The sequence below is a fragment of the Typopeltis vanoorti genome, chromosome 5 (genome assembly GCF_054136105.1).
Source record: "Typopeltis vanoorti isolate ZY-2024b chromosome 5, IOZ_Tvanoo_1.0, whole genome shotgun sequence".
Taxonomy (NCBI): domain Eukaryota; kingdom Metazoa; phylum Arthropoda; class Arachnida; order Uropygi; family Thelyphonidae; genus Typopeltis; species Typopeltis vanoorti.
This window is the reverse complement of record NC_143553.1, coordinates 102,635,764-102,649,482: the sequence shown is the minus strand read 5'-3', so window position 1 is coordinate 102,649,482 and position 13,719 is coordinate 102,635,764. Positions and strand designations below refer to the sequence as shown.

General features: G+C 36.3%; 1 protein-coding gene across 1 annotated transcript in view; it reads right to left on the bottom strand.

The window, feature by feature from the left end:
- LOC150106699 (sister chromatid cohesion protein PDS5 homolog A-like) overlaps positions 1-13,719 on the bottom strand; it is a 670,786-nt gene that overhangs the window by 174,228 nt on the left and 482,839 nt on the right. The window lies entirely within an intron of this gene.

The window sequence follows — 13,719 nt, the reverse complement described above, 5'->3', positions numbered from 1 at the left end:
ATACTAAATAAATATAACGAATCAAAGTAGTTTCATTGTCTGATCTGCTTTATATAGAAAACAGAGGATAAATATTTTCCAAACATTCAGTACAATTTTTTTATGTGATTATCTCCCCCCCCCCAACGAAAGGTTGTAATACTAGTATATTAATACCATGGGCGGGCTAAAGAGTTTTGTTAATTATGTTTATTATTTTTAGAATTTTCTAAAGTATTATCACTTTATTATTATTATTTTTCAGGCCTCCATGGAGTCAAAAGACTCATCGTGGGAGGCCCTTCCCAAGAACATAGTCTGTCAAGACTCATCGAGGGGAGGCCCCCCCCCCCCCCAAGAAACACAAAGTCTATCATACCACTCCTTAAACTCATTGACCATTCTCGTTCTCACCACTCCATCAGGCAATGCATTCCACCGTTCAACCACCCTCCATGCAAAGAAACCACTCCTCACCCTCTTGCGCACAGTTTCCTTTCGTAACTTCCAGGGATGGCTTCTTGTCATCGCTCCTTCCCACTGTTCATACAAGCGAAAGAACTCCCCAGTGTCAACCCTGTAACCACCTCTCAACAGTTTAAAAGTCTCAATCATATCACCTCTCCTCCTATCTACTGAACTCTGCAGTCCACATTCCCTCAGCCGATCCTCATAACCAAAATTGTACACTCCTGAAACCATCTTTGTACCCTTTCCACAGTTAATTTATCTCCTTCAAATCCTGGGGACCAAATCTGAGAACAATAGTCTAAGTGTGGTCTGATCAGAGACTTATACAATGGAATACTTTTTACCTAATCTGGAAACTCAGCTCTAAAGACCCAAACACTGAACTTTTTCAAGCCACTTTAAAAAGTTCAGTGTTTGGGTCTTTAGACATTCAAACTTATCTCTTGTAACAGATACGATCATCTAAAGCATGTTTCGGGTGGCGAGAGTGATATCGTTAAAGAAAGTTAGAATACAGAAAATAGTGATGTGATAAGAAATTGCGAGGTAGTACCAGACAGGTGTGAGAGCAACGTTGAAAGCGTAATTGAAGATAAAAATACAGAACGAATGGATGATTTAAATAATAATGAAAATGGTGAGATAGAGGTGAGTAGTGAGATCGCACGGTCGAGAGGAGCGATACATATAGCAAAGCAGCAGCTGGAGCATATGCAAAAATGTGTCCCAAACGTACGAACTAATAAACGGCGAAAGTCTGATATGAAAAATAAGAGAATGTCCGTAAATGTAAACAAAATGAAGGAGCGAGTGCTGTACAGAGATTCGTTATTAAGAGGTGTGATAGTTGAGAGCTTGACGAAATCGTACCAACCGGGTGCGAACATTAAGGATGTCAGCGAGTCTATTAGAGTGCAAAAACAGAGGGTGAAAGAAAGGATAGTCGTGGCAGGAACAAAAGTGATTTGAAAGAAGACAAAATGGAAATGATAGAGGATGTGAGGGAATTACTAGAGGTAGCAAAAGAGAAGAGTGAGAGAGTTAGGATGGTGAGTATTTTGCCGTGGTTTGACAGTGAAATGTTTAGAAGGAGGGCCATAATTGCCAATGACTTTATGCACGGGTTATGCATGGAGAGTGTAGTGAGTTTGATGGGCAAAAGGATTTATATAAGATGGATGGTTTACATTTGAATGGATTTGGTGTACGGAGTCTTGAAAAAGTTTTGATGAATGAAGTGGATGTACAGACTCAGGGAAACTAGATTTATTAGGGGGGGAGGGTAGATATGCAGACTTTAGGGAGGCAGTTGAGGGTATGAATGAGTATAATATGCCCGAGCAAGTATGAAGGGCAACAAATCAGAATGGGATAGTTAGTATAAGGCATCAAAGTAGGGATGGGACTAACGGGCTTCTGCAATTCATGTACACTAATTTCAGGAGTATTAGGAACAAGGAGGAAGAATTTTTGGCCTTGGTTGGCACTTCCAGGCCACAGGTTGTTGGTATTAGTGAAACATGGCTGACGGAAGATGATAAAGCTAGTGGGATTGAATGTGACGGGTACTGCGTGTTCAGGAGTGACAGGGAGAATAAAAAAGAGGGAGGAGTGTTATTGATGATAGCTGATGAGTTGCGGCCAAGGAATATAGAAGTTGAACTGCAGGATAGAGAAAAGAGCACATTTGAGGCTATTTGGTGTGAGATAGAGGCTAGCAGAACAAAATATACAATTGGGTGCTGCTATAGACCAGGTGATGGAATAGATGGTGAGAATAGTATGCATAGACAAATAGAAGAAATGAGTGGAAGGAGAGTAATTATTATGGGGGATTTCAATTATGGTAACATTGACTGGAAGGAGGAGAGGGCACACGGGAGGAAGGAATTGGATTTTATGCAGTTATTAAGGGACAACTATCTGCAACAGCATGTAAGGAAAAATACTAGAGGGGGGGGGGGCAGAGAGTGCTTGACCTAGTAATCGCATCTGACAATGTAGCTGTAACGAACATGACCATGTTGCCACCAATTAGTGAGAGTGATCATAATGGATCATGACTTCAGAGGTGGTTAAAGTGGAATTTACAATTAAGACAGGGTACATGTGGAATTACCGGGCTGGTAAGTATGACAAGCTTAGGAGCGTGCTTGGCTCAGTGCCATGGCATGTAAAACTGCAAGGACTGGATGTTGATAGTGCATGGGAGGTGGTTAAGAAGTGTTTGCAGGAGGCAATGGTTGACTGTATACCAAGAGTCCGAATAAATCAAGTAGGGATTAAATGGATGAATAACACCACTAAGCGTGAGCTGCAAAAGACGAAACAACTGTGGATGGAATTTAAGGAGAAAGGTGACCTGCAGGTGCAGGAACAGTATAAAGCTCAGGCCAGAAAGGTAACAAGGGTGGTAAGAAAAGCAAAAACTGATTATGAAAGAATATTGGCCATGCAGGCTAAAGAGAATCCCAAACAGTTTTTTCAATATGTTGCAAGTAAAAGGAAAAATGTTCATGGCAGAATGATTTTAAAAAATGCTGAGGGTAGGGAGGTAACTGAATCAGTCGATATAGTGGAATTACTGAGCGAGCACTTTGCAAGAGTATATCATCCAGGTGGTGACATCGCAGGAATGGAAGAACCAACACCTTATACTGGAATTGTGATGAATGAAGTAGAGGTAAATAGTCTCTTACAGAATCTCAATGTCAATACATATGTGGGATTGGATAGTATACCAGCTCGTGTCGTACGTGAAGCGGCTAAGGAATTGTCAGCGCCCTTAACCAGTTTGTTTAATTTGAGCCTTGGGTCTGGGTCAGTCCCAAGGGGGGTAAAAAGAGGGGGAAAATAGTTCCGCTGCATAAAGGTGGTTCCAAGGCTGCTGTTGAAAATTACCGGCCAATCAGCATAACAGGAATCGTTATCAAGGTCTTGGAGAAAATACTCAAGAGGAAAATACAAAATTGGATAGATGAAAATGGGATACTGTATCGGGGACAGCAAGGTTTTGTGAAGGGCAGGTCATGCCTCAGTAACTTGTTCACGTTCTATAACACAGTGACAGCTGAACTGGATAAGGGTAACGGGTTTACAGTGATTCTACTGGACCTTGCTAAGGCCTTTGACAGGATACCACATGGAATTCTAATCAGTAAAATGCAGAATATGGGGATGGATATAGGATTGGTGAGATGGATAGGAGGGTGGTTGACGGAGAGATATCAGAGAGTGGTTTATTCAGGAGTAGAGTCCAAAAGATGGCCTGTGACTAGTGGTGTGCCACAAGGATCTGTTCTTGGACCACTGCTGTTTAATTTGTTCATTAATGATATAGGAAAGGATCTGAGAGGAACAGTTCATTTGTTTGCAGATGATGCAAAGTTGGGTATGGCAATAGTGAATGCAGATGATGTCAAAATTTTGCAGGATGATTTGGATAGATTGGAAGTCTGGGCTAAGGAGAATGGATGTCAATTTAATGTGGCAAAATGTAAGGTTATACATTTTGGGGTGAAAAGATTAGCAGCAGTTTACCACATTGGTGTAACTGTACTCCAGGAAATTGATGAGGTGAGAGATTTAGGAGTGTTGGTGGATAAGGAATTGAAATTTAGGGGACACATTGCAAAAGTGGCCAAATCAGCTCATCAAATCACTTGGTTGCTGAAGAATACTTTGACGAGCAGAGACAAGCATGTTATTGTTCCTCTGTATCGAGCCCCTTGATAAGACCCCATCTCGACTACTGTGCCCAGATTTGGTCACCTAGGTTTCTTCTTGATGGGGAGAAGGTTGAGAGGATCCAGAGGCGAGTGACCAAGATGATAGCAGGTCTGTGGAATGAACCTTATGAGAACAGGCTGAGGATTTGTAGGTTGCAGAAATTGGTTGATAGGCGGAGGAGGGGAGATATGGTTGAGACATTCAAATTACTGAAGGGTTTCTATAAGATTAATTCAGAAGATATTTTTGAGAACAGGGCTGATGGTGGGAGGACTATGGGGCATCCGTGGAAGCTGGGCAAGAGTGTGGTTAGTAAGGGTATTAGAGCTGGGTTCTTTACTTTTAGAGTGGTAAATGAGTGGAATAAGCTGCCAGAGTCTGTAGTGGGTGCTGTGACAGTGAATAAGTTTAAGGCAAGGTATGATAGATACTGTGTGAATGTCGAATAGTTGTGATGAACATGATTTGGGGCCTCCCTCGATGAGTCTAAGGACTCCCTGGACTTGCCCGTAATAATAATAATAATAATAAACAATAATCATGCCCATGACAGGGGTTAAACTGCAGCCCGTTGGTTGGAGAGTGGATATGTTAATCCACTTGGTCATAGACACATGCAAATTATATGGAAATTGAGTTTTCATCTTTATTTTTGCTGTCTTGAATAACACAATTAGCTTGCCTTTGGCTGTAATTATAGATGCTATTGTCTTTAGTAGGCTATCCACCAAATGTAAATAAATGGGCATAGGTATTTTGGCCAACTGAAGTCATTATTACATGCACAGAACATGTTCTTTATTTAGTTTTAATATTCTGCAGGATGAAAAATCTTTTTCCAGATTTTTGGCACTCAAAACATGCTTGAAATTTCTTAAAAAAACAATAGGATATACCAATTGGGACCATAAAACAAATGAATAAATTTTACAATCTCTGAATATAAAATCAATTAACTAGTATAAGTATATATATATATAAGTTTATATGAGTAAATATAAACAAAAATGGTTAGAACATCTAAATCGAATGGACAATAGCAGAGTGCCAAAAATACTATATGGATATAAAATAAATAGAAAAAGAAGAATTGGAAGACCAAGAAAGGGTTGGCATGAGACCATAACAGGACACTTGGCCTAAATTCCATGAGGTATATGATGGGGAGGGGGGGGATAAGAAATTCTGATAATCACCATGAAGGAATTGAGGAAGAAATCAGCATTGTAACAAGAAGTGTTATACACTTTTTACTACACTGGTGCATCATTTGCAATCCTCTGAGAAAAAAAGTCTTATCAGAAAATATCATAATTGTTCTAAGCATTTATCAATCAGAACTTCTCAGCACGCCCCCCCCCCAAATGTATGTATATGTGTGTGTGTGTGTGCGCGCGCACGCACGCAAAATTTTCAAGTTATTTAAGTTATTTTATTCAAAACAGGAGAGGATTCCATAAATTTGTTATAAGGAGTGCTGATAACTATTCAATCACACTGAAAGAAAAGATATGTTCAGTGTTTTTTTTTGCATTTATTTATACCATCACATTTTTATTTTTTTAATGGCACCACCTACAGCCAATTTAGAATGCTCTAATCATTTTACACAAATTGTAACATGAATAGAGATTAGATTATCCCATGATATCATTGTGTAGGCTTCTGTGGAGATAGGACATTCTAGAAATATATTCAAAGAGGTCAAGGAATAAGAATGTGATGGATTAATGAAAACCAGACTTGATGTAAAATCATCCTTTTGTTGTTGTTGCTGCACAGTAAAGGATGTTCCACCATTTCAACTGATTCTTTGAACACTCTTGAGTGAAAAATGGTAATTATCTGGAGCATTTTAGTTTGTTGCCATTCTACTTGATGTAGTGCCAGCCCTTATTTGTGCTTTTTTTTTTTCCTCATTCCAAATGTCCTTTAAGTGTTCTGATCAGCAGCATATCTCTTGACGATTGGAACACTTTCAGTCTGCACTTTGCAGAACATGTTCATTATGCAGAAATAAGAAAGAGTAGGTTTCTATTTTCATTCTAAGTTTAATTTTTTTTTAAATTTATAAAGTTCAAAAATATATATGCATATAAAAATTAAATATGCAAAAGAAATGAAAAGTTGGAGAATTTTCAAGGCAGTATGCAAACTCAGAAGCTCAATGCATTAAATGTTCCAGAATGGTAAACGATATAAAGATGGAAACACTTCAGCGATGATCAAAACAACTAAGCATAGCATTATTTTACAGAAAGATACTGAAACAAAAGACGGCAGCATGTCTAAAAAATTAAACTATTAATGGTTATTTTACGAAAAAAAAAAAATGTTTCTGTACTATCTGCTGCTCATAATAAATCGATGAGTAAGCAGAAAATCAAGTTTCAGTTAAGAAAGCATAAGATGTCAGTTTATAAACTTACAAACCTGAAAGGTTTTGCTGAGAATGGTGGTGTCATTCCAAGTAAGACTGTGGGAAGGTGAGAGATTTAACCTCATCCTTGATAAATGGACTAGTACAAAAATTAGATGTTATTTAAGCATTAATCTGGATACCTATCGTCATGCTAGTCACTTGACATAGGGAATCACATATTACTTTCAAGTCTAAACGAAATCCAAACTGGACAGAAAACATGTGAATCCGCAAACTGGAAAAGGTTAATATATCCTAAACAAATACTAAAAATATACGCTAATTGGAAAGAGAAGGCAGGGTAGACTTCAAAAATGGATATTGAATGGATAATGAGACTGGAACAGACCAATATGGTCTATACCCGTAATTAGTGTTATGATGATGATGTTAGTTAAATATTTATTTATTTTTCCACGTCGTGACCAAAATGTTTCAAAATGCGAATTTTGACCACTGAAATCTATCTTAGGTATAAATGAAATTAGTGTTGTATGCTGTTACTTACGAGAAAAGCCAACATCATGAACTCATCTCAAAGTTAAAACATTGTGAAACGAAGAATTATAACTTCCACTGCATTCAATTGCAAAGTTAAAATGAATAAACCTACCTGGACTGTGAAATTGAACTAATATCACTGTTTCAAGCACACTGATAGAAACAGTAATAGTGGCACACAATGATGGACTGGAACAGAAGTTCTCTTTTGTATTCCTGAGTGTGAGCAGAGTGGAAAAGAATATTAATTGAAAGTGCTAAGTTCAGCTGTTCAGGAGAAAGGAGAACTGTGTAGTTAATAGTAGTCATTAATACATATAGGATTTATTCAGTTAAAGCTATAAGGAACATTATTGCTTTCCAGATCATACTGAAAGGGGCCCAGTAAAATTCTTTTAGTTTATTTGGGATTCTCAATCTTAAAGGCAAGCTGAAGCTACTAATATGGTTTTAATTATTTCTTCAGTGAAGAATGCTGAGGTTTCATATTGGAAGTAAATTCATTCAAAAGAGGTGAAATTGTTGATGAGTTTTTTGTAGTTTATTCAGCAGAGCTTGCTGTGGCATTCATACAGAAAGTGAATCAGATTAGTCTAAGTGTTTTGGATTAAGTCGATATATTTATTCAGCTCAGTATTCTATTATTTAAGATGTAATGAAATGTGGAAAGGCAGCAGGAGTAGATGATATTCGACCAGAAATGCTGAAGTATGGTGGTATAAGAGTCTTACAGAGGCTGCACTGCATAGTTCAGAAAGCCTGGGAAGAGGGACGAATTCCCGATGATTGGAGTAGAGCTCTCATAATACCCATATATACGGGAGTAGGCGAGGCCATTTAGCCCTATCTAACTTTTGGAGACTGAGTGGGCAGTTCAATCTCCACTGGTACCCAATCAGAGACAGATGGCCCAAGGCTATCACTAATTAAGCGGTACGCAGTGAAGAGAGACGGCTCAAATGTGCCGCCATCTCGTGGTCTCTAACCCTGACACAATATATTTAATGTCAGCTCTTTGCTTTATGCGAATGATGTTATACTTCTAAATAAATCCGCTACAAGTCTGCAAGATTCTCTGACTAAATTGAATAGCTGTTGTAATAGATATGGTATGAAGGTCAGCAATAAAAAGACAAAGACAATGAAAATAGGCAGAATCATTGAAAATGTCAACTGTGTTGTGAATGGATAACCTGTGGAACAAGTAAAACATTTCAGCTATTTAGGCACGATTTTTACTGAAGATGGTAAATTAAATATAGAAATAGACAACAGAATCAACAAAGCTGGTATGGTAGGAAGTCAATTGAATAAATTCATATGGAATAAGAGAGAAATTAGTCGGAACACTAAATTAGCTGGCTACAAGACAGTGTTCAAACCAGTTTTAACTTATGGATCTGAGAGCTGGGTCAGAAGTAAAACACTTGACCAAAGACTAGAGACCACAGATATGAGAGTCCTGAGAAAGATCAGAGGCATGAACAGATGGCATCAATGGCAATATCATATTAAAAACGAGGATATTAGGAAAGAACTTGACATTTTCAGCATCCAGGAATACATTAGCAGAGCTAATCTCAGGTGGTATGGTCACTTAAACAGAATGGGAGAGGAAAGATTAGCAAAACAAGTGTTCTCCGCCAGGTTGGCAGCAAAACGACCCAGAGGAAGACCAAGATATAGGTGGATTGATACAGTACAAAGTACCTTAGACCAGTGCTTCCCAAACTTCTGGATGTCCGGGCCCCCTTTGCAAAAATTAAAATATTTCACGGCCCCCCCTTGAAACAAAATCGTAATAGAGAGAGATATATTATTATAATATTTATTGTATTTATATTCAATACAAAGCGTACACAGCGAATATTGAAAAATCAAATGCTTATATTAAATTTTTTGCCTCTTACCGTTTGGTTCTGAAGACGATGCGGGCTGTTCTGGTAAAATATGAAATACTATCCTTTTTTTTTTTTTTTTGGAGTATGTTTCTGCTTCTTCTGATTGTTCGCGGGATTTTTTTTTTATTTTTTTTTTATCAGCCACTTATCCAACTCAGGGTTAAATTTTTTAACGTAGAATAGATCAAATAATATCACCACTTACCGATACTGGCACTCCACAGACTGATAACATGAAATTAATGAATATTACTTGAATAAGGGAATCCCCGGACCAGGAACATTTTTCTCTTTTGTGACTTTTCTCTTTTTAAGGTAATTAAGCCTAATGCGAAACAGACAGCAAAGGCAGGTTATTAAAACGTGCATATGATTGGTGCGGTATTAACAAAAGATCGCATAACCGAAAGATAAAAACATAGTAGCTGACAATTGAGTTGAAATGCTAACTCTCTTCACAGGAATTCCATATGTGACGCTGCCATAACATTCATTATATATATATATATACACACACATATATATATGTGTGTGTGTTTGCCCATGCAACATATGGTTTTGTTTCAGTCTATACAGCATAGTTTCTCTATGAGGGGACATGTGATTCATTAATTAGTGTGTTTTTATCCCAGTTGTCTCTAATTGCACTATTTGTTGAGAAATATATTACACAGACTCCTCATACCTTATTCACTGGCATAATAAAAGTACTTGTTTTTATTGCCTCTGCAGTATAATGGCTGTTAGGGAGGGCGTGTTGTTTACCACTGCAAGCGAATTACTATCTCCCCACATGAACTTGTTTAAGCTTTTTTCATGTGTGAAGTATATGCGAAACTTTTATTGGTAACAGAAAACTAGCTCAGATGACAGTGATAATATAAAACGAGTTTTGAAATGTATTAAAGTCAATATCAACAGTTCTTGATATTAAAATATAAAAAATAACAAAAATGAAATAATATATAATAAAAGTTAAATAAGTTTCTTTTAAAATAAAAAAATTGACTCAATCTTAAAACATTTTAAATTTGTTTTCATTATTTCACGGACCCCCTCAACAAAACCTACGGCCCACAGTTTTTTGAAGCGCTGCCTTAGACGATAGAAATACAAGATCTGATAATGTTGGAGTCTTGACAAGTAACAGACTGATTTGGAGGAAAATTGTAGATAGGAAATTAATAATGATGTAATTTTTTTCATGTAGTGCTATCATATCCTGTACACCCCCTTGAGGGTACATGGCAGGAATTTGATGATGATGAAGTATTTGACTTTGTTTTGTTGCTGTTAAACAGGGAGGAACTTTTGTGTTAGTTTGCCTCTTCTATATTAAGAAAGGAAAATAACTGTTAACTTATATCACTGAAAGGAAGCAGAGTAGTTTTCTTCTTTTCTTTCTTTTGCCCCAGTCCTGAAGATACTTTCAGGTGCAAACTTTGTTTGCTCACACTTGGATAAAGGATTAAACTAAATTTATTATACTCTAACCAAGTGAAAAATAAACTTTCAACATCTTTCTCTAAATCCAGAGTAATTTATTAAAAAAGGGTGGCACACCATTTGGCAACTCCTATAGGTAGAGATGACATACTAAAGCTTCTGCCTGGTATCTCAACTTGGGCCTGGCTCCCACTGAAGAGACCTCAATAAAGGTCAAAACTAGTCTGGGTAGTGGCCCTTCCCTTAATGCATAACATTAGACATATCTGCAAGGAGATGTGTTTTGCATTATAGGAGATACTGAGACAGGAGTGTTGGTAGCTTGCTCCACCTTTGCAACGAGTTTTCTGGTGTTGTACCACCTTACCCCAGTCCTGAAGATACTTTCAGGCGTAAACTTTGTTTGCTCACACTTGGATAAAGGATTAAACTAAATTTATTATATTCTTTTTGTAGATTAAAAATTTTTGTTTTTGGTTATAAAGGTGTTAGAAGATGTAATCTCTTAATGAGATAAATAGTTATTAAGAATAATTAAGAGGTTAATTTATATTATGTGATATCATGGGATGAAAATGTGTGTACAAAGTTAATTTGTAGTTTAGTTTCAGGTGTTTTATTTTATTTTAAAGTTACAAGTTAAACCACTTAGAAGGGAGGGAGTAATTTATTAATGGTGCAACTGACAGGATTACATGAACAAGAAAGAAAGTAAAAAAATACCCCCCCCCCAAAAAAAAAACCCAGTTGTATCAACTAGCTACAGTGCTACCATTATGGTCAATACAGTCATAAAATGACAATTTGTATCATTTAGCTATTTGTGATGTTTGCCATTAGAAAAAGAAACTTTTAAGAAAATAAAGCTGTGAGAATAGCTTTGGTGATTTAGATGATTTCTCAGACAAAGATGAAGAGAATTTACAGTTAATAAATTTTAATTAGCAAAGTCTCAGGATTTAAACATAAAAATATTCAAAACATTAAATAAATAATTAAAATATTCAATAATATTCATGATGTGGTTAAGTATTTTCAGACATCAGATGGAATTAGGATTTAAAAACACAGAACGTTCTGCCTGATGTTGTTTCAACATTTTTACGACCATTTAAATTTACTGAAGAGATTCTTAAAGATACTGGTAGTACAAATTTAATCACGTACCTTCATTCAAATACCAACATTCAATTGTTCCACAATTGAAATAATTTTCATAAGATTATTAAATTAAATCACTCTGTGGACCAATTCAACTCTTTATTCAGCAGATTTGACAGTTAATTTCATTGCAGGCGTAAACTTCTGTGGCTAATTGGTTCAAAAGACATATTTCGGTGATTACACCACATTTTTTTATTATTCAGTTATATAAAACACTGAAATAATAGTTCCCGACAAGTTTCGTAAATCGTAGGATTTACATCTTCAGGGGGAAAATAGTATAACTTAAAGTTTAAACAAGAGAATTAATAAATACAAATCATAACCGTCTGGCTATTCATAAAACTCAAATAACAGAATGCAGATATATAACATTATTGAACGTTGAACAATACTGGACGATGTCATGTGTGCTTGTTCTCGTTCATACAGTCCGAGCTCAGATTGAGGTAGATTTTTTTATTAGAGCTGACCACACTTGATGGAGAATTAAACCTTGATTTTTATTGCATTGGGTTGGGTTTTTTAGCATATTAGCAGCTTCTTTAAATTTTCTTATATAACTGTTGTTTTCTATGTATGACATCGTCGTTTTTTGCCAGAGTACATCGTGTCCAGTAGAAGTGGTATGGAAAGCAAGACCCGTTTTTTGTTCTCTTTTGTATTGTATGTCTTTTTGGTGTATACTTTTTTCACCTATAAAGATAGAATCTGGGAACAAAAAGAAGGGCTGGCCATGGGTTCATCATTATCACCGGTATTAGCAAACCTATTTATGGAAAAATTTGAAAACAATGCTCTTAAGAATTACCATAAAAAAACAAAAATATGGCTACGCTATGTGGACGATATTTTCATCATATTCAATGGAACAACAGATGAACTTATCAATTTCAAAGATTATCTCAACAATTTGCACAACACCATAAAATTCACTTTAGAACAAGAAAAAAATAAAAAACTTCCTTTTCTGGATATTCTATTAGGAGTTAATGAAGAAAGTAAACTCTCCTTCTCAGTATATAGGAAGCCGACAAACACTGGAAGATTTCTAAATGCAACCTCACACCACCATCCTTCACAAAAAATAAGCTTAATTAAAACTCTTCAAGACAGAGCATACAATATCTCCAGCACACAAGAAAGATGTAATGAAGAACTAAAATACTTAACACAAATCCTCCAACAGAATGGATATGAAACAAAAACCATCAAGAGAATCCTTGAAATGCCTCCAGCTAACAACACAATAAAACAGGATTACAAAAACGCAATCTCGCTTCCTTATATCAAAAATGTTACAGACAAGCTAGCCAAATTAATGAACAAACACAACATAAAAGTAGCCTTCCTTCCTATGGAAAAAATCTCAAGATTCCTACATCCACCAAAACCACCTCATCATCCTCTTAAAAAACCAGGAGTCTACAAAATCCATTGCTCTTGCGGGATTTGCTACGTAGGACAGACAGGAAGATCTGGAGAAATACGCATGGCTGAACACCAAAAAGATGTACAATACAAAAGAGAACAAAAAATGGGTCTTGCTTTCCATACCACTTCCACTGGACATGATGTACTCTGGCAAAAAAACGACAATGTCATACATAGAAAACAACAGTTATATAAGAAAATTTAAAGAAGCTGCTAATATGCTAAAAAACCCAACCCAATGCAATAAAAATCAAGATTTAATTCTCCATCAAGTGTGGTCAGCTCTAATAAATAATCTACCTCAATCTGAGCTCGGACTGTATGAACGAGAACAAGCACACGTGACATCGTCCAGTATTGTTCAATGTCAATAACGTTATATATCTGCATTCTGTTGAGTTTTATGAATAGCCAGACGGTTATGATTTGTATTTATTAATTCTCTTGTTTAAACTTTAAGTTACACTATTTACCCATGAAGATGTAAATCCTACGATTTACGAAACTTGTCGGGAACTATTATTTCAGTGTTTTATATAACTGAATAATAAAAAAATGTGGTGTAATCACCAAAATATGTCTTTTGAGTTAATTTCATGTTAACAAAGTTGAGGGATACTCAAAAGTGTTAAGCTTCATGGATTTAAAATAACCATCTATTTTAAGAAACAA